This window comes from Rhinopithecus bieti, unplaced genomic scaffold (assembly GCF_001698545.2).
Source record: "Rhinopithecus bieti isolate Rb0 unplaced genomic scaffold, ASM169854v2 scaffold_31842, whole genome shotgun sequence".
NCBI classification, from domain to species: domain Eukaryota; kingdom Metazoa; phylum Chordata; class Mammalia; order Primates; family Cercopithecidae; genus Rhinopithecus; species Rhinopithecus bieti.
In genome coordinates, this window is record NW_016813497.1 from 194218 (window position 1) to 217770 (window position 23553).

Consider the following 23553-nt stretch of genomic DNA (forward strand, 5'->3'; position numbering starts at 1 on the left):
AGAGCTGCCAGGCTTGAATGACTCACTCATTCTAACGCAATTCACAAAAGATTTTTTTTTTTTTTTTTGAAATGGAGTCTTGCTCTGTCACTCAGGCTGGAGTACAGTAGCATGATCATGGCTCAGTGTAGCCTCGACCTCCCAGACTCAGGCGATCCTCCCACACCAGCTTCCCAGGTAGCTGGGACTATAGGAGTGTGCCACCATGCCTAGCTAACTTTAACTTTTTTTTTTTTTTAATGGAGTCTCTCTACGTTGCCCAGGCTGCTGGTCTCAAACTCCTGGGCTCAAGCAATCCTTTCCCTTCAGCCTCCTGAGGTGCTGGGATTATAGGCATGAACTACCATGCCTGGCTCACAAGAAATTTTCTGGTAAGTGCCTATTTATGCACTTACATTGAACTTGTTATTGCCAATGGGGCCTGGTCATTATATTCTCCCTCTAGGGCCACTTTATGTGGGAAGCCACATCCTGAGAAGAGCCACTGCCAGCTGTGGCATTCATGCCCACCCATGCCACCACAGGGGTGATGTCAGAGCCTGAGACTGGACATATGCCAGCTCCCTGGTTACTCTCCCGCCAGGTTCCATGCAGTGAGTCTCTCCTCTGTGGATACAGTCTTCCCTCTGACTATCGAAAGCATTCAGCAGGCTACAGCTTTCCTTCCTCACAGATGGCCTCTAGCCTTCTTGCCTGGATTTGAGTCATCTGTCAGCCACAGGTTTACAGAACTGCCCCTTAGAGATGGAGAAACTTTTTTGTTTTTGTTTTTTGTTTTTTGTTTTTAAGAGACAGGGTCTTGCTCTGAGGTTGGAGTGCAGTGGCACGAGAAAGCTCACTGCAGCCTCAAACTCCTGGGCTCAAGCCATCCTCCTGCCTCAGTCTCCTGAGTAGCTGCGACTACAGGTGCCTGCCACCACATCTGACTAATTTGTAAATTTTTTGTAGTGATAGGGTCTTGCTGTGTTGTCTAGACTGGTCTCAAACTCCTGTTCTTGGCCTCACTCTCCCAAAAGCGCTAGGATTACGGGCATGAGCCATGGCACCTGGCCGAAATAAAGATTTTTAAATAATCCCTTCATTCATCCTTTTAACATTCAGTAAGCATTCATGAAGTGCCCCTTACATGGCAGGCCCTGTTCTGGGCTCTGGAAAAGACTAGCAAACAAAACGAAGATTCTTACCCTTAGGGAATTTATGCTGTGGTGAGAGGAAACAGACAAGCAGATAAATGCACAGTGTGTCTGTCACTGGTAACAGGTGGTATGGCACTGCAGGGAAGGGGACAGGGAATATGGCCTTTACACCTTTAAATAGAGCTGTTTTAGAGAGTAGGGTAGTCAGCTCTGTCTCTGAATTGCTGTATGACCTTGGGCAAATCTCCTAATCTGGTAGCATGGCTTCTTATTTGCAAGATGGTGATAATGTTTTATGAGGATGAACAGATTATATAACATAGAGTGATGGTCATAAAATAAGTGTTCAGCATGTTTATTTATTTGATAAATATTTCCTATAGGTCTACTGAAACTGTTCCAAGTGCTTAACTCATTGAACTATGCTTTACTTTCTTCCCCACTTTCCAGAATGAATCTCTTCTAGTTAGATGAATTCATCTATTATGTGTTGATTCAGGGTTTCAGCATCATCTCCAGGTCCTTGAGACTTTTTCTGAGGCACCTCAGTAGAGAAAGTTTGCTTATTCCCTCCTTCCTCTCCTCTGTCTCAGGTCCCTCCATTGCTTTTCCCAGCTTGTCTGCATCCAAACACCAACAACAGCAGTGGGAGCATTTTTGTGCACAGGCCTAAGAAGCATGAAGAGGACACTTACCATGTGCCAGTCTCTGGGGTAGGCTCAGAGTGAAGGAAGCCGAGTCCTTATCCCTGTGGAACATATATGAAGGGAAGGACAGGAAATGAAAGTGAACAAATATATTATCAAAATAAACTGAGACTCATAAGTGCTATGCAGAAAAAGAGAAAAGCAAATAGCCGAGAGTCTCTGGTGGCTAAGGTACTTCACTAGATGGAGTGGACAGAGAATGACTATCTGACCATTGAACTAAGATGGAAATAAAGAAAGACAAGTCATGTGGAATATTCCAGGAAAGGAGCACTCCAGGCAGTGGGAACATAGCATGCAGAGGCTCTGAGGCAGGAGCAGCTTGGCATACTCCAGGAACAGAGTGAAGGCCAGAGGAGCCATAGCAAGATGAGGGAGAGGAGCAAGGACTGGAGATGACGTGGGAGAGCTATGCAGGGGCCAGATAAAGTGGGACATGGGAAGGAAGTTTGGATTTTTCTCCAAGCCTTTGTTACTCCTAATGCGGTCCAGGAGCAGCAGCAACTGCATGACCTGCGAGCTTATTAGAAACACAATCTTGAGCCCAACCCCGAATAACTAATCACAAACTGCATCTTAGCAAAATTCCCACATGATCCAAAAATATATTAAATTTTTAGAAGCACAGTACTCTAAGAAAGCCACGTTCTTTGCAGGTGAAGAGTTTTAAAGATCCCTTGGGCTGTCACCTGGAGAGCAGATGGTAGGGAGGCAAGGGCACAGCCATGGCTCTGGTTTTAAGATAGCTGCGGTGGCCCAAGCCAGGTGGGGAGCAGGAACTGGGTGAGAGTGGGGGATATAGAGGAAAGAGAGGGGATAGAGGACATGTTTTGGAGACAGAGTCAACAGGACAAGCTGATGGATTGAATGTCAAAGGAGGAAAAGAAGAATTCCGGCCATCCTGACCGTGTAGTCTCCACTCCTCCAGAGACGCCACAGGGCACTGTGGGAAGAGCCCTATCCTACAGCCAGGTGTGGCCACACCCTCAGGTACCAAACCCACTCACCCCTACCCACCCCTGTCCCCTCACTCCTAGCGTCATCTCAGAACTCGGTAGGTTTCTGTTAGAGCCTGAAGCTGTACATGGGGAGCTAGAGGTTTATGGATTTCACCTTCAGTTAAATCAGTCAAGAAATGTACGGAGCCACTCTGAAGATGTACATTCTTTTTATTGCTATGATGTACACCTGTGCACATTTATTCATTCATTCATTCGTTCAACAGATATCTACTGAACCCCGGGTATGTGCTCAGCACTGTGCTCGACTCTAGGGATATGGCAGTAAACAGTAGATCATGTTATAGTTTCTAAAAGGACTTCCCATCTATTTCAGCTCACAGTAAACCTGTGTCATCTTCCTAAAGCTAGAAAGGGTGCTTAAGCTGGGTGCTTTCTCCCAGCTAGAAAACACCGTGGGTTCCCTGTTGGCCTCAGAGTGAAGTATGAATTCTTGAACCAGGGCTACAAGGTCCTGTGTTCCCGAGCCCTGCTGATGTCTCCAAGCTTATCTGCTACCCAAGGCTGTTTTGAGTGAATGTCCTGGTTTGAAGAATTGATGAAAATAAAAAGCCTGTCTCTAGGAAAAAAAAAGACACCCACAACTGAGACCAAATGTCTGGGGGTTTGTGAGCCACCACCTTGAGGCTGTCTATGAACCCTAGGCCTATAGACAATCTTGTCTCTGTCTTTAACTCAACAATCGTGGTCACACCATGGAGTTTCATGTCACGATGTCTTTGCTCAGGCTATCACTTCTACCTGCAGTCCTTCCTCTCCAGCTCCCTATGTAAATTTCTACGAATCCTAGAAGTCTAACTCACATGCAGCCTGCCTCTTCTCCCATAACAGGAGTAATCTTTCTAACTTCCATGTTCCCTTAAAACTTTGCACACCAACTTATCTTTTATTATTTCCCTACCTGATTCTTTCCCTATCTGGATAGTGAGTCTCCTTGGACTCAGATAGACCCTATATGACCTTGGCAAAGTTTTTCAGCTCTCTGAGCTTTTATTTCCTCATTTGTAAAAATGAGCGTAATAATCCCTCCCCCCATTACTTGAGCCCAGGAGTTCGAGACAACCCTGGATAACATGGTGAGACCCTGTCTCTACAAAATAAAAATGAAAATAAATAAAAAATAATCCCTCCCCTCAGGGTGGCTGAGAGAGGTAAAGAAAATAAAGCAAATAGGCCTGGCATGCAGTAGTGCTTAACACATGTTTGAATAAACAAATGAGGGAGGGAATGCAGTTTACAGGAGAAGAAACCAGGCCTTCTGTCTAGGGATCTGACTCCTGTGTGCCCCTAGGTGCTTGTTCTAGAAGACACATTACTACCATTTGTGCAGTGCAGTCAGACCCAGGCTGTGGATCAGGCTGTAAGGAGAAACAAAGTTGAAAAATGGCCTGATTCGTCCAAAAACTGAAGCCACCCAAGTTGTCGGGGCTTTTCAGGCAACCTGGCAAGAGACAGGACTGCTCTGGGAGATGTAGGGAGAAACATCCTGGGAAAGCCAGGAGGGGATGTGGGTGCCCTCTTTTCATTCAGTTACCTTCTGAGCCATTTCTCTTCCTCCACTTTCTAAACCCTTGCCCGGCTGATGCTATCAGGCTGAGGCCAAGGAGGGTGAATCACCCGAGGTCAGGAGTTCAAGACCAGCCTGACCAACATGGAGAAACCCCATCTCTACTAAAAATACAAAAATTAGCTGGACATGGTAGCAGATATCTGAAATCCCAGCTACTGAGGAGGCTGAGACAGGAGAATCATTTGAACCTGGGAGACAGAGGTTGCAGTGAGCTGAGACTGTGCCACTGCACTCCAGCCTAGGCAACAAGAGTGAGACTCTGTCTCAAAAAATAATAATAATAAAATAAAAATAAATAAATGAATTCATGACCACAAACCTCAGATTGGCACTCCTCATACCTGGCAATCCTACCAACCTTTCCTAGAAAGTTCGTTTTCCTGTTCCCTGAGATGGCTATTTCATACTGTCTTCTATCTGCACAAACTCCCCTGCACTCCTCAGCTGATGGGCGTGGCTCGCCCTCCTTTGAGAAACTGGAAGCCCTCAGGCCAGATCTACCAACCCTCCTGCCCCTGCGCGCAGGCGTCCTGCCTCTCCTCCTGCAACCACAGAAGAGGTATCCTGCTGGAGTCTAAGGCAGTGATTGTCTCCTGGGACTCTGGATCCCAGGCCCTCAAGCAGGCTCAAGGCCTTTGATCCAGTGAGTATCCTGCTTTTCTCTGCATCATCATTTTCTCCTTTTCTGCTCTGTTATTCTTTTCTTTTCTTTCTTTCTTTCTTTCTTTCTTTCTTTCTTTCTTTCTTTCTTTCTTTCTTTTTTTTTTTTTTTTTTTTGACAGTCTTGCTGTGTCACCCAGGCTGGAGCGCAGTGCAGTGGTGCTATCTCAGCTCACTGCAACCTCCGCCTCCCAGACTCAAGCAATTCTCCTTCCTCAGCCTCTCAAGTAGGTGGAATTACAAGCATGTTGCCCTCACACCTGGCTAATTTTATTTTTAGTAGAGGTGGGATGTCACCACGTCGGCCAGGCTGGTCTCAAACTCCCAGCCTCAAGCGATCTGCCCACCTCAGGCTCCCAAAGTGCTGGGATTACAGGCATAAACCACTGTGCCCAGCCATCTGCCCTGTTATTCCGATTTGCACACAAACATATTCTAGTATCTCCCTTAAGGGAAGGAAGGAAGGAAGGAAGGGAGGAAGGGAGGAAAAGAGGAAGGGAGGAAGGGAGGAAAAGAGGAAGGGAGGAAGGGAGGGAGGGAGGGAGGGAACACTCTATCAGTTAGAGTCCTGGCAGAAATCAGGATTCTCTCAGATGGTTCAACTGTTTCAAAGAGGCTACTAACAAAGTTAAGGGAACAAACAAGGATATTGCAGCACCCAGAGACAAATGAAGGTTTGTAGGGTGACAACTCCTGGCCCGGAAAGGACCAAGGAAAGAAATATCCCAGGAGCCATTGAGAAAAAGGGCAGTCTGGAAGGAACTGCAGGCATGGAGGGGGACACAACTCCTGCCAGAAACAGGGCACTGAAGCAGAGAGGGATGGGCAGAACACCTGCTCTCTCTTTCCTCCAGCCTTCAGTTCTCCTGCCTTTGCCTCCCCTTGGCTGAACCCATATGGAAGTGTTCTACCAGAAGAGCCCCGGTAATGCAGTGCAAAAGGATGTCTCTCCCGGGGCCCAGAGTGGGACACAAATGGACAGTGAATTGATCTTGGATGGGAGAATGGCCAGTGCACCTTTCCTCATCCCCAAATCCCCTTCCAGCTTCTGCCCTTTCTCTGCTTACATTTATAGCAAAACTTCTTAGAAGAGTTGTCTGTGCTTGGCTGGGCACGGTCGCTCACATCTGTAATCCCAACTCTTTGGGAGACCAAGGCAGGAGGATCTCTTGAGCCCAGGAGTTCAAGATCAGCCTGGTCAACATAGCAAAACCCCATCTCTATAAAAAAAATGCAAAAATTAGCTGGGCATGGTGGCATATGCCTGTGGTCCCAGCTACTTGGGGGACTGAGGCAGCAGATCACTCGAGCCTGGTAAGTTGAGGCTGCAGTGAGCCACGTTCACGCCACTGCACTCCAGCCCAGGTGACAGAGTGAGACCCTGTCTCAAAACAAACAAAAAAAGAACCAACACAAAAAAAGTTCCACTGTTTTACTTTTGCAAGACTGAATTTCCTCATAGGCACCTAAATATTCTACTGGGTCTTTTAAAGGAAACTTCCTTTCCTATTGAATTTGTAGTCACATATATTACACATATATGTGAAATATGAACAGAGAATCTGGCAACCTGGATTTGGGAGTAGATGAGGTCTCATATTATTGACATATAATTCCATAAAGTGAAGACTCAGAATGAGGTCATCTCTTTGCCCCCTCTGGTTCCAGCCTCCATGAGGCAGCAGCATGAGGAATGGCTTAAAGACGAGGGCTGCAGTTCAGGAAATTGTTTAAATTTCATTTCTAACCCTCCTTTGCAATGTGACCTTAACCAAGTCACTTTATCTTAGCCTCAGGGTTCTTATCTGAAAATTGCCCGAGTAGGGTTGCCACAGAGATTAAGTGAGCAATACACATAAAGCTCCCAGCCTCTGAGCCCTGCATGAGTAAGCACACTGGAACAGTGCCAATTATTTCCATAGCTAGGATATTATTTTCTAGAAGCTTCCCAATGATCACAAGCTACAGAAAGAGGCGATGCACATGGATTGGGGCAGTGAGTTGAAGGCTGGCAGCTGTTTCTGGCAGGTTGTTTGGAAGAGGATGAGGAGTGACTAGAAATGAAGGATGACGTAATGTCCTTTCCAGGGTCAAAGCATTGAAGGGATTATGGCATCCATTCCCACAAATATGAGTCAAAATAAAAATAACACTAAAAACCACAAAACACAAAATCTGAATGTATGGTGAAATGAAAACAGTCTCTTTCTAGATGTTCTGATTGCACCATTCTAGAAAAGTTCGTTGAAGCTGAATTCATATTTTCAATGCCCTTGCTCTGTTGCCTGCCTGCAGGAAATGCAGCAGGTGTCTGAGTCCACGGACAAAAATTTCTGGGATCTGAATGCCATGAGATACTTTCACACCTGTGATATAAGTCATGATAATGATCATGCATTGATTGAGTTGGTTTCCTGTTGTACCATTGTTTTTTAAACTCTTGAAAGTCCTTTCACCTATATCAGGTTGCTTGAACTCCACAGTGGTAGTCAAAAGGGAATCAGTATTAGCTCAGTGGGTTTTATTCATAGAATAACCAGAAACATAGCCTAGACCTCTCTAACATCAGTTGAACCATCTGAGCTGATTATGATTCCTGCCAGGACCCTAACTGATAGAGAGGTCCGCCCCCCCTCCCTCCCTCCCTGCCTCGCTCCCTCCCTCTCTCTCTCTCCCTGCCTCTCTTTCCTTCCTTCCTTCCTTCCTCCCATCCTTCCTCCCTTCCTCCCTCTCTCCTTCCTTCCTTGTTTCTTTCTTGCAGGGAGATACTAGAACATATTTGTGTGCAAATGAGAATAAAAGGGATAAAATGGTGATGCAGAGAAAAGCAGGATACTCGCTGAAATGGAGGCCTTGAACCTGCTCAAGTCGTGGGATCCAGAGTCCCAGCAGAAGGTCCTCGAATTACAAGCCAATCGACCTTGAAATTGCTCTTTGCCTGGAGACCACCACCACTTTCACTCCTACATAGCAATGTACCACTCAGGACTCAGAAGTCATCTTTTCTTGAAAACCCTCCCTCACCTCCGGGCTGGCCCAGCTCACTTCTTCCAAGCCACCAACATCTCCCGTGCTTGTCCTCAGTGTCAGGGGACACTCCTGCCTCAAAACTCTCTGCTTTCTTACTCTTGCACTGGCCTGTGAACTCTTTGCAGGAAGGGCCCCACTCACATATCACAGTGCTCCAGAACGCTTGTGGTTCATCGTTGAATTGAGTGGGTCAATTTAACACAGAGATCTTTCACAAGCTGGATTTAATGTCCTGGGAGGATCCATTTTATGGTAAGTAGAGGCGACACTAATCTCATCCCAGGTAGGAGACAAAGCCCCTCTACCGCCATCACACACCCATGAACACAACACATATTATGATAACCATGGTGCCTGAAATTCCACCATTCAAGAATTGTTTCTTGTCTTCTGACGTTCTTGTTCCCCTGGACAGGTGGGACTGGAGTGATGTGGTGGGTGGTTGAGTGCCTAGGCGGGGAGGGGTCTACTAAAGACACTAGGGCTTATGATGATTATCCTTCCTGCAGCTATGCTCCCCATTTGATGGAGACTGAAATGCCTCATCTGTTCCCTGTGCCCTGGGCATCTGAGAGGAATGCTCAGGTGCTCAGTATCTAGGTTCCTTGTGCCAAAGTTTTGGTGACACCAGTCTCATTATTTTTTTCTTTAAAATTGTTGCCCAGACACAGTGGCTCATGCCTGTAATCCCAGCACTTTGAGATGCCTAGGTGGGAGGATTACTGGAGCCCAGGAGTTCGAGACCCTTAGGCAACATGGTGAAACACCATCTCTACTAAAAATACAAAAAATTAGCCGGGCATGGTGGTGCATGCCTATGGTCCCCATAACTCAGGAGGCTGAGGTGGCAGGATGCCTTGAGCTGGGAGGTAGAGGTTGCAGTGAGCCAAGATCATGCCACTGCACTCTAGCCTGGGCAACAAGAGTGAAACTCCATCTCAAAAAAGAAAAAAAAAGTTGTATTTGCCAGTCGCAGTGTCGCTAACCTGTAATGCCAACACTTTGGGAGGCCAAGGCGGCGAATCACTTGAGCTCAGGAGTTCAAGACCAGCCTGAGTACCATGATGAAACCCCATCTCTACCAAAAATATAAAAAATTAGCCAGACGCGGTGGTGTCTGCCTGTGGTCTCAGCTACTCGGGAGGCTGAGGCAGGAGGCGGAGGTTGCAGTGAGCAGAGATCACACCACTGTACTACAGCCTGAGCAACACAGTGAGACTCTATCTGAAAAATATAAATAAATAAATAAATAAGAGAGAGGTTGTCTAAACATTTTTTTTTAAGTTCTATTGTTCAATCCTTGTCTCATGAACATTAAATTAAATTAAGAAATAAAGTCATATTGTACTTTTTCAGCCTTTGAATGTCATGACATTCAAAGGATGCCAGTGAGAGACTGGGTATGAAGTGACTCAACAGGACATCCCAAGCCGAGTTTCCCGAAGGGATAGCGATGGTGCCACGAGGGAGGGGTTGTGGTGTCTACGTTTCTGTCAACGGGGAGAATCTGTTCTCAGCCCCCACACCAGTGGGGAAGGTTCCCTCCCTGCCAAAGGGAGTAGAATAAAAGAACATGCCGGGCATGGTGGCTCATGTCTGTAATCCCAGCACTTTGGAAAGCCAAGGAGGGTGGATCACTTGAGATCAGGAGTTTGAGAGCGACCTGACCAACATGGTGAAACCCCATCTCTACTAAAAATACAAAATTAGCCGAGCATGGTCGCACATGCCTGTGATCCCAGCTACTCTGGAGGCTGAAGCAGGAGAATCACCTGAACGCAGGAGGTGGAGGTTGAAGTGAGCCGAGATCATGCCATTACACTCCAGCCTGGGTGACAAGAGTGAAACTCTGTCTCAAAAAAAAAAAAATAAAAATACACATCTCCGAGTGGCAGTCCCAGGAGAATTCCCAAGGAGAAGGCAGAAAAACTGAACAGGAAACAGGGAGGGCCAGAAAGCTGCAGGGCAACCTCCCCAGAGAGAGGGTCCCGCTCCTCTCCCGTCCCTTCCCCACCCATCTGGGCAGACCTTATCCCATCTCAGCATGAAGCTCCAACAGCCCCAAGCATCACTGCTCACCGTGACCCACTCTTCACGCTGCAGCCAGAGCAGTCTCTCTACCCACAAGTGTCTAGTGCCTCCCTCTTCAACCTTACAGACTCTCTCCTCCTTCATCATTGTGGATGGAAACCAGGCAGGACCAGACAGGGCCAGCTTCATGGGCCTATGATCTGTGCAGTCACAGAGGGCCCTGGTGCTAAGGGCCCCACACTTGGTTTAATGCTCTGCTATAACTGCCTTGACATCCCTCATGACACATGACCAAAAGATCCACATTTCCATTTTCAGTGGGCTCTGCAAAGTACGTAGTCAGTCCTGGTCCCCATCCTCACCCACTGGGGATTAATCTTTAAGTCCAGGCTTTGAGGCTCAGGAGTATAAATGAAGTCACATTTCTGTTTAATAGCAAAATTACCAGACTGGAAACTCTCACCTCCTTAATCAAAGTCTTCAACCAGGCACTATCCCTGAGGGTGTCTGGGCCTTCTGGGTCTCCCTTTTGGAAGCCAAGTCTGTTGCACAAACCTGCTGGCTTGGCGATGTGCCTCGGCCAGCCTGATGGTGCCAGGCTGTGGGCAGCAGTCTTCCCCCTGAGGAGCTGGCATCCTACAGTGCTCAGGCCACCTGGCTGAGGTGGGCTCCAAGTCCCTCTGTAGATGCTCTCCCCTGATATAGCTAAGGCCAGCAGGCAAGGTTTCACAATTCTTTAGAAGATTTATAGAGAAGATTCCCATTTTTAGCTAACACTTGCTGAGCAGCTGCTACGTGCAAGGCACTGCTCTAAGCACTTTTAATGTACATTCCAGGAATCTCACCATCATGCTATGAGGGAAGTACTATTAATGACTACTGCCTAGTTATTACAAGGAAACTGACGTTCAGGAAAATTAACTGCACCTCACTGGCCAATCCTTCTTGTCTTCCTGCTGGATTTACCTCATTGTCCAACCTCTAAGTGCAGACGCCCTGGGCAGGCCTCGATTCTCTCCCTTCAGTCCACCCTCTCGCCCCTGTTGGTCTTCTGCAACCTCACTCATCCACCTAATCTATCAAATGACTCTGAACTCCACATTCCACCTGCCTCTCAGCATCTCTGCGTGGATTTCTAACAGACAAGATCAAACTCTGTATCCACAACAGAGCTCCTGATCCTCCATCCCCAACTTCCTGCTTCTATAGCCTTCCCCCATCTTAGACACTTGCTTGACCAAAACCACTGGAATCATTCTTATTTCTTCTCTACCCGAAATCTAATTCATTAGCAAATCCTGTCAGCTAGACTTTAAAAATATATGCACACACACAAAATTATATGCAGATGCTCCTCATCGTAGGCTGAAAATATCAGGTTAAAAATACATTTAGTGCACAACCTATGAAACATCATAGCTTAGCCTAGCCTACTTTACACGTGCTCAGAACACATACATTAGTCTACAGTTGGGCCACATCATCTAACACATAGCTTATCTTATAATAAAGTGGTGAATATCTCGCATAATTTATAGAATATTGTACTGAAAGTGAAAAACAGAATGTTTGTTTGTTTGTTTGTTTTTTGAGATGGAGTCTCACTCTGTTGCCCAGGCTGGAGTGCAGTGGCATAATCTCAGTTCATTGCAACCTCCCAACCTCTGCCTCATGGGTTCAAGTGATTATCCCGCCTCAGCCTCCTAAGTAGCTAGGATTACAGGCATGCACTACCACGCCCAGCTTATTTTGTATTTTTGATAGAGATGGGGTTTCTCCATGTTGGTCAGGCTGGTCTTGAATTCCTGACCTCAGGTGATCTACCCGCTTCCGGCCTCCCAAAGTGCTGGGATTACAGGTGCGAGCCACCACACCCGGCCAACAGAATGGTTTTATGGTTATTTGATATGATTTCTACTGCATGTATATGTCTTTCATATCATGGTAAAGTCAAAAAATTGTTAGGTTGAACCATTGCAAATCAGGAAGTGTCTGTATGTATAGATCTATAGATAGATAGAACACAATAAAATTGATAAATTAGACTTCTTCAAAGTTCAAAACATTTGCACTTCCAAAGACACTATTAAGAAAGTGAAAATAGGCCGGGCACGGTGGCTCACGCCTGTAATCCCAACACTTTGGGAGGCTGAGGCGGGTGAATCACCTGAGGTCAGGAGTTCAAAACCAACATGGCCAATATGGTGACATCCCGTCTCTACTAAAAATACAAAATTAGCCTGGCGTGGTGGCAGGCGCCTGTGATCCCAGCTACTTGGGAGGCTGAGGCAGGAGAATTGCTTGAATCTGGGAGGTGGAGGTTGCAGTGAGCCAAGGTCTCACCACTGTACTCCAGCCTGAGCAACAGAGTGAGACACCGTCTCAAAAAAAAAAAAAAAAGAAAGAAAGAAAGAAAGTGAAAATAGGGCCAGGCGTGGTGGCTCACGCCTGTAATCCCAGCACTTTGGAAGGCCAAGGTGGGCAGATCACTTGAGGTCGGGAGTTCGAGACCAGCCTGACCAACATGGAGAAACCCCATCTCTACTAAAAATACAAAATTAGCCGGGCATGGTGGCGCATGCCTGTAATCCCAGCTACTCAGGAGGCTGAGGCTGGAGAATCGCATGAACCCGTGAGGCAGAGGTTGCGTCGAGCTGAGATGGCACCATTGCACTCCAGCCCAGGAGACAAGAGCAAAACTCTGAAAAAGAAGGAGAAGGAAGGAAAGGGAGGGGGAGGGGAGGGGAGGAGGGAAGGGAGGGGAGGGGGAGGAAGGGGAAGGGAAAATAGGCAGGGCGAGGTGGCTGACATCTGTAATCTCAACACTATGGGAGGCCGAAGAGGGTGGATTGCTTGAACCCAGGAGTTTGAGACCAGCCTGGGCAATATGGCGAAACCTCATCTCTACAAAAAATAAACACAATTAGCTGAGCATGGTGGTGCAGGCCTGTAGTCCCAGCTACTCGGGAGACTGAGGTAGGAGAATGGCTTGAGCCTGGGAGGTAGGCAGAGGTTGCAGTGAGCTGTGTTTGTGCCACTGCACTCCATCCTGAGCAACAGAGCCAGGCCTTGTCAAGAAAAAAAGAAAATAAAGGAAAAGAAAAGAAAAGAAGGAAGAAGGAGAGAGAAAGAAAGAAAGAAAGAAAAAGAAAGAGAGGGAGAGAAAGAAAGAAAAAGAAAAAAGAGAAAGAAAGAAGAGAAAAAAGAGGAAGAAAGAGAAAAAGAAAGAAAGAAGAAAGAAAGAAAGATACAAAGAAAGAAAGAGAGAGAGAGAGAGAGAAAGAACGAAAGAAAAGAAAGAAAAGCTTTCCCTCACTTCGCCCTACCCTTGAGGCTCTGCCAAATGCAGGTGATGGTTGCTGACCCCCTTCTATGGCAAACTCTGAGTAAGTAACTTTGCTTGTTCTCATTTGAGTGGTCTTTGTTTATTTCTGCTCTCTGGACTATGAGTGACAAGAGTCATGGGAACAAGGGGACAAGTTGAGATCTATTTTGGAGATAAAACAGGCAAAACTCGATAATGGATTGTAAGGAGGAGCAGGAGGCAGGGAAGAAAAGAGGGACATCAAGAAGACTCCTAGAGGCTGGGCAGAGTGGATCATGCCTGGAATCCCAACATGTTGAGGGGCTGAGGTGGGTGGATCTCTTCAGGCCGGGAATTTGAGACCAGCCACGGCCGACGTGGCAAACCCTGTCTCTACTAAAAATTCAAAAATTAGTCAGGTGTGGCGGCACACGCCTGTAATCAAGAGGCTGAGGCATGAGAATTGCTTGAACCCAGGAAGTGGAGGTTGCAGTGAGCCGAGATCGCACCATGGCACTTCAGCCTGGGTAACAGAATGAGACTTTGCCCCAAAAAAACAAAAATTAAAATTAAATTAAAAAAAGAAGACTCCTAGGTGTCTGGCCTGGGCAACTGGGTAGATGGTGGCACTGTTTACTGAGATGAAGATTAGAACAAAAGCAGGTTGGCAGAGTGGCTAAAAGCCAGAGTTGAGTCTTTGACGTGAGATGCCTACCAGATGAAGGGGCCAAGGAGGCAGTTATATCCCCGAGTCTGTGTTCACAGGGAGACGAAGCAGGAGAGAGGACATGGGAGGGGCACATGAAGATGCTTTATACAGCCAGGAACATGGATGATGTCACAGGAGACTGTGTAGACAGAGAAGGGACGAGGAAGCAGGACTGACCCTCATCAGGACTGAACCTGTGGGAATCCAGTTTCTCTTGTATTTATTCTTTTATTTATTTTTTTGAGACAAGGTCTTGCTGTGTTGCCCAGGGTGGAGTGCAGTGGCAAGATCTCAGCTCACTGCAGCCTCGACCTCGCAGGCTCAAGTGATCCTCCCACCTCAGCCTCTGGAGTAGCTGGGACCACAGGTGCATGCCACCACGCCTGACTAATTTTTTATTTTTTGTAGAGATGGAGCCTTGCTATGTTGCCCAGGCTGCTCTCCAACTCCTAGATGCAAGTGATCTGCCTGCCTTGGCCTCCCAAAGTGCTAGGGTTACAGGTGTGAGCCACCATGCTAGGCTTGTAAATACTTATTGAGTGAATGAGACATTCTTCAGCACTAAGTAAAGTTGATGGCCTCCTAAGAGATTAGATTAGAAACTCCCACAGTCAGATGTGGGCAGAAGACGAGGAGGCAGCCTCAGAGACTGAGAGGAGCTGCCAGTGAGGACAAAGAAAACCTGCTGCACCGGGATGAACCCCACACTCCTCAGCAGAGCGTGGGCTACCCTGGGCCATCTGCCTGACGCCTTCCTCTCCACTCTCATCTCTTCCTGCCATCCTTTTTGGGCCAATTTTAGTATTTCCCCAAATGCATCCTATTGCTTCAGACCTTCACACATGCTGTGCCTTCTCTAGATTACAAAAGTCATGTGAACTCATTATCAGTAAATCGAACACAATGGAAACACAGGACAGAGTAGAAGCTGGCCAGCACCCCTGCTCTCCATTAGTAAGCATTTGCGCTATGCATTCACATATGTGTTTTCTGCGCATATTCTAATGCACTCTCTCTCACACACATGCACACCAGATTTTCCTCCCTGCCTCCAAAATGGGAAATACCTCCTTTACCACATGATTTTTCCTCTTAATGCATTACGGTCTCTTTCCACATACATAGAGAATACATGCTTGCTTATGCTTATATTTCAGTACAATTGTACGTGCAGTACATTTCAGCACACAGAGAGGTGCCTTGTTCTTTAAGATAGATCTTTAAAGTTTGATTGTATGGATTAATCATGATGTATTTAAACAATCTGCACTAATGAACCTTCCATCCCTTTTTTCTTTCTTTCTTTTCTTTTCTTTTTTTTTTTTTTTTTTTTTTGAGATGGGAGTCTTGCTCTGTTGCCCAGGCTGGTGTGCCATGGCACGATCTCAGCTCACTGTAAACTCCACCTCCCAAGTTCAAGTGACCCTCTCACCTAAGCTTCCCGAGTAGCTGGGATTACAGGTGCCCTCCACCACGCCTAGCTATTTTTGTCTGTGTGTATTTTTCTTTTTTAAATAGAGACAGGGTTTCACCATGTTGGTCAGGCTGTTCTCAAACTCTTAACCTCAGCTGATCCACTTTAGCTCCCTTGGCCTCCCCAAGTGCTGGGATTACAGGTATAAGCCATTGCACCTGGCCACCCTTTCTTTTTTCTTTTCTTTCTTCGTTTTTTTTTTTTTTTTTTTTGAGACAGAATCTCCCTCTGTCGCCCAGGCTAGAGTGCAGTGGTATGATGACAGTTCATTGCCACCTCAACCTCCTGGGCCCAAGTGATCCTTCTTCCTCAGCCTCCTGAATAGCTGGGATCACAGGTGAGCACCACCATGCCTGGCAATTTTTTTTTTTTTGTAGAGACAGAGCCTCACTATGTCACCGAGGCATCTTTTTTGCAATTATAAAAGTGGCAATGCTCTACGTTGTACAGACTGTACAAAAACATGACCTTATACAAATGAATTCCTAGAAGTAGGGTTGTTTGGTCAAAAACAGTGAATGCTTTAATTTCATACATATTGCCAAAATGCTCTCCAAAGAGTTCAGGACAACTTTTGCCAACAAGTGTGAATTAAATTTCTTGTTTATCTACACTCGTGCCAAGACTGGGTATTGTTAATCATTCAACTCAGTCAACTTTATAGAAAAAGTGATATTGTATTATTGTTTTAATTTGCATTTCATAGAATAGAAATAAGGTTTCCAATAGTTTTTCACATTCTTTGCCCATTTTTCTGTAGGCTTTTTAACCTTTTGATTTGCAAGGGTTCTTGGTATATCAGATGTCATATGCAGGTATTGCAAACACTCTTCATGTAAATTTTTTATTTTACTTTCTTTTTCTAGAGACAGGGTCTTGCTCTGTCACCTAGGCTGGAGTTCAGTGGCAGGACCACAGCTCACTGCAGCCTGGACCTCCAGGCTGAAGCGATTCTCCCTCCTCTGCCTCCTGAATAGCTGGGACTACAAGCACACACGGTCACACTTGGCTAATTTTTGCATTTTTTGTAGAACTGGGGTCTTGCTATCTTGCCTAAGCTGTTCTCAAACTCCTAGGCTCAAGCGATCCTCTTACTTCAGCCTCCTAAAGTGCTGAGATTACAGGCATGAGCTATTGTGCCTAGCTGGAAATATTCCTTATTGGCTGCTTTTTCTTTACTTGTCTTATTTTTTCAAATATAAATATAGTCGGGCTCTACGTTGCCCAGGCTGAAGTGCAGTGGCTATTTACAAGTGTAACCATGATTCACTGCAGCCTTGAACTCCTGGCTTCAAGTTATCCCCCTGCCTTAGCATCCCGAGTAGCTAGGACTACAGGTATGTACCACCATGACCTGCTAATTTTTGTGTTTGTGTCACTTTGTTGTCCTGTCTGGTCCCTCAAGCAATCCTCCTGCCTCGGTCTCCCAAAGTTCCAGCATTATAGGCATGAGTCACTATACCTGGCCAGCTTATTAATCTTTCTTTTTTTTTTTCTTTTTGAGATGGAGTTTCACTCTTGTTGCTCAAGCTAGAGTGCAATGGCACGATCTTGGCTCACCGCAACCTCCGCCTCCCGGGTTCAAGCGATTCTCCTGCCTCAGCCTCCCAAGTAGCTGGAATTACAGATATGTGTCATCACACCCAGCTAATTTTGCATTTTTAGTAAAGACAAGGTTTTTCCATGTTGGTCAGGCTGGTCTCGAACTCCTGACCTCAGGTGATCTGCTCGCCTCAGCCTCCCAAAGTGCTGGGATTACAAGCGTGACCCACTGTGCCTGGCCCAGCTTATTAATGTTTATTTTTGCTTTATAAAGGTTTAGAATTTTACGTGGTCATACTTATGAAGGCCTTTAATATTCCAAAAAAAATTTTTTTTTTTTTGAGATGAAGTCTTGCTCTGTCGCCCAGGCTGGAGTGCAGTGGCAGAATCTCGGCTCACTACAACCTCTGCCTCCCTGGTTCAAGCGATTCTCCTGCCTCAGCCTCCTGAGTAGCTGGGATTATAGACTTGCACAACCATGCCTGGCTAATTTTTGTATTCTTAATAGAGACAGAGTTTCACCATGTTGGCCAGGCTGGTCTCGAACTCTTGACCTCATGATCTGCCTGTCTCAGCCTCCCAAAGTGTTGGGACTATAGGCATGAGCCACCATACCCAGCCACCAATTTTTTTTTTCTAAAACTTACTCATCTTTATTCTAGAAAGTTATTGGTTTCATTTTCTTACATATAACCATCTTTGAACCATCTGGAATTATTTTGGTGTTGAGAGGTAGGAATCCAGCTTCTCCTTGTAAATATTTATTGAATGAATGAATGAGACATTCTGCAGCCCTAAGTAAAGCTGATGGCCTCCTAAGGGATTATATTAGATGGTTAATAAAATTGTTCACTCTACAAATATTTTTAAACTGCATGCCAGCATGGCATAATGCAACGGTGAATAAAATCAGATAGAGCTCCCACTCTGTGGCTATTACAGTTGATGGGACAGGCAGACATTAGCCAGATACTACAAATGGATGTAAAACTTACACAGGAGATATGTGCCCTGGAAGAGCATATAATTAAGGAATCTAGCCTAGCCTGGGAGGTCAAGAAGGTGTCACTGGTTAAGGAAGTTCGTTGGGAAGTGCCCTCAGGACCAGCACCTGTGAGAGGGTGAAGCTGGCGAGCCTGGCCAGACAGAGTGACTGCACTTCAGTTGCAACAGAGGTCTTAACCACTCCCGCAGGGAGCTCTGGAGGGTAGATGACCCTTCAAAGTTGCAGTGAATGGAGGCAAGCGGTATGGGCTTTTATTGCCCACCCCATCTCCCTGCTCCAATGAACTAGGCCATGGATGTAGACTGTCCCCAGGCAGCTCCGTTCAGCCAGGGCATTTCCCAGAGTAAGACTCATCTGCCAGCATCCACCTCCAAGTCTCCTAGCAGCCAGAAAATGAGGGCCCTGGTCCTGAAGTGGACGTCTGGGTGGCAGGTCACAGCATCCACTACAGAAGTCTTCCATAAAGTAGTTGGGGAGACCATGAGTATAGTACTGGTGGGTAAGTGGAAGTTAACTAGGCATAGAGAACGGAGACTTTTTCTAGGAGCAACCTGCTTTGTCTAGCACAATGCCAGGGAAGCCTTTGCATGGCAGGCAAAGGCAGGAATGGGGGCAGAGAGACTAATGAGGAGGCTGCTAAGGGAATTTAATAGAATACATTCAAATCTGAAGATGAGCATATACAAAATTAGACAGAAAAGCAAAGTTTCCTGATATCCCCAGCCCTCAGAGACCACAACTATTAAGGGTTTTTTTGTTTTTGTCTTTTGAGACGGAGTCTCGCTCTGTTGCCCAGGCTAGAATGCAGTGGTGCAGTCTTGGCTCACTGCAACCTCCACCTCCCAAGTTCAAGCAATTCTCCTGCCTTAGCCTCCAGAGTAGTTGGGATTATAGGTGCCCACCAACATGCCCTGCTAATTTTTTTTTCATTAGAGACGGGGTTTCACCACGTTGGCCATGTTGGTCTAATACTCCTGACCTCGAGTGATCCTCCTGCTATGGCCTCCCAAAGTGCTGGGATTACAGGCGTGAGCCACCATGCCCGACCCACTGCATTTCTTTTCCATCTTTTTTCTCTGCACATTTTATTTAAAAGCAAGGATTTTATTACAGATGTGATTGGTTTTACTGCTTTTTTCTACACATTTTTTTCTATACCTTTACTGTTTCTGATCACAAAGGCAACACCTGTCAATTACATAAACTCAGAAAGTACAAATTTTAATAAAGAAATAAACAGTACTTCCAACCAGGCACGGTGACTCATGCCTGTAACCTGGCACTCCACGGGCTCAGAGCTCCCATATCCATGGTCCAGCCCAGTGCCTGGCATGCCGAGAATACCTGGAAAATGCCAGCTACGCACTGTCACCTTGGGAGGGTCTCTTTTATTTCCAAAGCTATCTTCTGCTTAATGAAATGCACGCAGACACTAAGCAAGTATGTATTGAACTTCTCATCTTCCAGACACCAGAGACACATCTATAGACTGACTGAGTTCGCTGCCCTTGTGCTGCACTCCGCTTAAGGAGACAGATGATGGTGTCATGTAAGGAGCTAAAATGTCCTGAGCTGTGAAGGTGGCACGCAGAGGCTGAGGGATGGAGGGGGCAGGGTTGGGGCAGGTGGGGCTGACCGGGATGTCTAGAGACCAGGGCTGGGGCCAGACCCTGCACTGCTCTGCTTGGGGACCTTGCTGTGCTCTGAGTCACGAGGGCAGACAGTGGCCAGGGTGAGGCTGGCACAGTGCAGCCCCTTCCCCACTGCAGAAGCCTGCCTTCGTGGAGTGGGAGCACAGGCTACGGGGACTTGAGAGTCATCCTGACCCCAGGGGTGATTGTTTCTGGAAACAAAAATCCAGGGCTTATGCTACTGGGACAGGGAAGCCCTGGGGCCTTGCGTCCTCCCCATGGCCTTCGCATTGGGCAGTGAAGGTATCTTCCTGTTGAGTCTGAGGGAAGGAGAAGTGGTGTCTCTCAGGGAGTCAGCTTTCATCTCACTTAGTCCTCCCAGTGGCCCTGCGAGGTAAGGACCACCAGCAGCCCAGTTTACAGATGAGGACCCTGAGGCTCAGAGAAGTTACATGGTTTGCCCAAAGGGACACAGCTACTAAGTGGCTGAATGGGACTGAACCCAGGTCCTTCTGAGACAGCCCAAGCTGTGGATGGAACGCTCCAGCTCACGGATGAACAGGTGAAGTGGAACAAACATTTTAGAATGATTGGTAATATTCACCAAAGCTAAACATTTGCCTCCCATGAGCTAGCAATTTCCTTCCTGCATGTGTACCTTACACAGATGTGTCTATACCTTCACTAAAATGCAAAACAACCCTCATAGCAGCACAATTTGTAATAGCCTCACACTAGAAACTTCCCAAATACCCATCACAGAAGAATGAATAAAAAATCATGGGACATTCAAGACTAGAATACTACACAGCAAAGAAAATGAATAAATTGTGGCTACAACATGAATGAATCTCACACAGCTCATGTGTGAGTGACAGAAGTTAGACCTATAAGAATAGGTCTACAAGAAGAGATAATGTGTGATTCCATTTACATGAAGTTATCATCAGGCAAACTAATCTCCAGTAATAGAATTTCCCTCGGGACGGGGGTGCAGGGAATTGAGCATTCTATGGGGCCTGAAATGTTTACAGTTGCCCCTCAATGTATGTGGGGAATCAGTTTTCCCATCTCCCACAGATACCAAAGGCCTGATATAAACTGGTGCAGTATTTGCATATAACTTAAGTACATCTTCTTGTATGCTTAAAATTATCTCTAGATTACTTACGCAATGTCAGATAACGACATTTCAGTCCATGCCAGAATGCATATAGGATGGTGGTTCCCATAAGGTTATAATGGATCCACCCTATATAGGTGTACCATCTCTAAACATTGATATTTAAGAAGAGATGGGGCCTTCTTAAATATTATGTTATGTTGCCCAGACTAGTCTTGAACTCCTGGGCCCAAGTGATCCTCCCACCATGGCTTCCCAGAGTGCTGGGATTATAGACATGAACCACCATACCTGGACAGGTGTACCATTTTTTATTGTTTACACTGTATATTTATGATCCTTTTCTGTGTTTAGATACACAGATAGCCACCATTATGTTACCATTGCCTACAGTACTCAACATGGTAACATGCTGTAGAGGTTTGGAGCCCAGGAGCAATCAGCTCTACCATTCAGCCCAGGTGTGTGTTTGGCTGGACCACCTGGAAGAAGCTAAGGGGACACGAACTAAAGGCAGAGGGTGAGTCAGAGGTGGGATCCCTGGACAGGTATGAGAAGCTAGGCAAAAACGGGTGAAGTTTGAATAAATTTCACCCTATTCATATAATTACTGCATTAATAACTTTAGATAATAGTTCACATTACCATTTAGTTAATAGGATTGCACCAATGTTAAATTTCTTACTTTGTTTTTATAAGAGACAAAGTCTCACTCTGTCACTTAGGCTGGAGTGCAGTGCTCACTGCTTCCTGGAACTCAATTGCTCAAGCAATCTTCCCACCTCAGCCTCCTGAATAGGAGGGACTATAGGCACACGCCACCATGCCTGGCTAATTTCTTTTACTTTTCTGTAGAGAAAGGGTCTACTTATGTTTCCCAGGCTGATCTCAAACTCCTGGGCTCAAATGAACCTGAACCTCCCGCCGCGAACTCTCAAATTGCTGGGATTACAGGCATGAGCCACCACACCCAGCCTAAATTTCTTATGTGCCATGGTACTGCAAAACGTCCTTATTGAGGGCAGCTGGATGGAAGGTGTATGTGTAAAATCATTTCAACAGTAACATTTATTTTACAAATGAAGGTGGTTATCCTTCCATGAGTGTAAAGTACAAAGGCAGGCTCATGGTGTTGTCAGAGGTCAGAACACTGGTTTTGGGGCTGGGGGTGCTGGGAGGGGCTGGGCATGGTTGGCTTTGTGATCTGGGGGCTGGTGTGTTCCATCTCTGAATGTCTTTTGAGCTATGCACTTACCGGGGATGTAAGTCATATCTTAATACATTTTCATAAGTTTAACAAAAAATAAAACGAGGATGGGAAACTTGTTTGGGACTTCGGGTGCTTATCCAGCCATGAGCCCTGGCCCAGATGCTGCTAGAAGCCTGGAGGGAACTGAGAACATTCAAAGTACAGGTGGCAGAGCCAAGGCCCTGAGGTGGGAGCACTGCTGCTTGTCCCTAGCTGTGAATGGGGGGTCCTGCTCGGAGGCAGTGCTGTGTGCACTGCAGGGCCCACGAGTCCATGTCCACATTGTGGCTCAGTGCAGTGAAAGCCAATCTCAACCCCTCTGCGGTGTGGTCAGCCTGCCAGCAGGTGGCCAGCAGATCCTCCTGGGAAATTGTGCCATCCCAGGGACTAGGTGTAAGTCTCTCATCCACAAATGTGGTGCTGAGCAGTGGTGTCAGCCTGGTGAGCCTTGGTAAGGGCATGTGCAGGATGCTGAGCCTCTTCCATCCCCATGCCGGTCTCAAGGCCACCTGCTCTGTGGGCCCATCCAGCAAGTGCGGTGGCTTGGAAAGAAGCTGGCTCCATCCACAGGGCATACTGTTTTGCTCAACTCAGGACCAACGTCATCCTCCATAGTAATTCTCTTTGGTGGGAGTACTGGGAACATGAATAACAGATACCTTCAGAGTCTGAGCTGCTGAGGCCAGGGCTGCAGGGTGCCCTCCTGTCAGGAAAGCCTGCACTGGCAGCTGGAAAGCCTGAACTGGCAGCTGGAAGGCATCTGGTGGTGGCGCCTGCAGTGGCTGCAAGGATTTGCCCAGCTTCTGTGAGGTGAATTGTGACAGTGGCAGAGCTCTGCAGCGCCAGGGTCCCCTGCATGGCCATACTGACTGCAGCTGGGAGCCCACCACACCCCTGGTGCCCTTCTCTTCCCAGGGCTGGGGTCTAGGCCAGGCCCCTCTTGGCTTGGGAACTGTGCCCTGGGAGGGGGACACAGGCCCAAAGGTTGGGACAGAGGTCCCAGGGCGTGCTGCTGGTTGGCTGGGGCTGCCATGCTCACCTCTCTGTCTCTTGTGGCCTTGATGGGACCGGCCTCCCCATTGAATGGGATTTTCCAAGGTGTCTAGGGCTGCAGGGCAGCTGGCAGGGTGCCACCCTGGCTCCTTCCAGACGTGCCAGTCACTGGTCACCGAGGGGGCCAGATGCAGGTGCCCATGTTGCAGTGGGGTTATCTCCCGACCTCCCTCTTAGTCCTGATGGGCCTGGGCTGGGCCCAGTGTCAGGGTCCCCCGGGCTTCCTGGGCTAGGCCTGTCCCATGGTCCCGTGGCTGCCCAGGACATATTCAGAAGGGACATGGACCCAGCAGCTCTGTTTGAAATCCT

General features: G+C 46.9%; 1 long non-coding RNA gene across 1 annotated transcript; it reads right to left on the bottom strand.

The window, feature by feature from the left end:
• Window positions 1–1518: 1518 nt before the first annotated feature.
• LOC108512969 (uncharacterized) lies at window positions 1519–23478 on the bottom strand. Its single transcript, XR_001880765.1, has 3 exons — window positions 23231–23478; window positions 22851–22994; window positions 1519–1805 (listed from the first exon to the last, which is right to left on the bottom strand). It is a non-coding gene; the product is annotated as an uncharacterized LOC108512969 (long non-coding RNA).
• Between the last annotated feature and the right edge of the window lie 75 nt (window positions 23479–23553).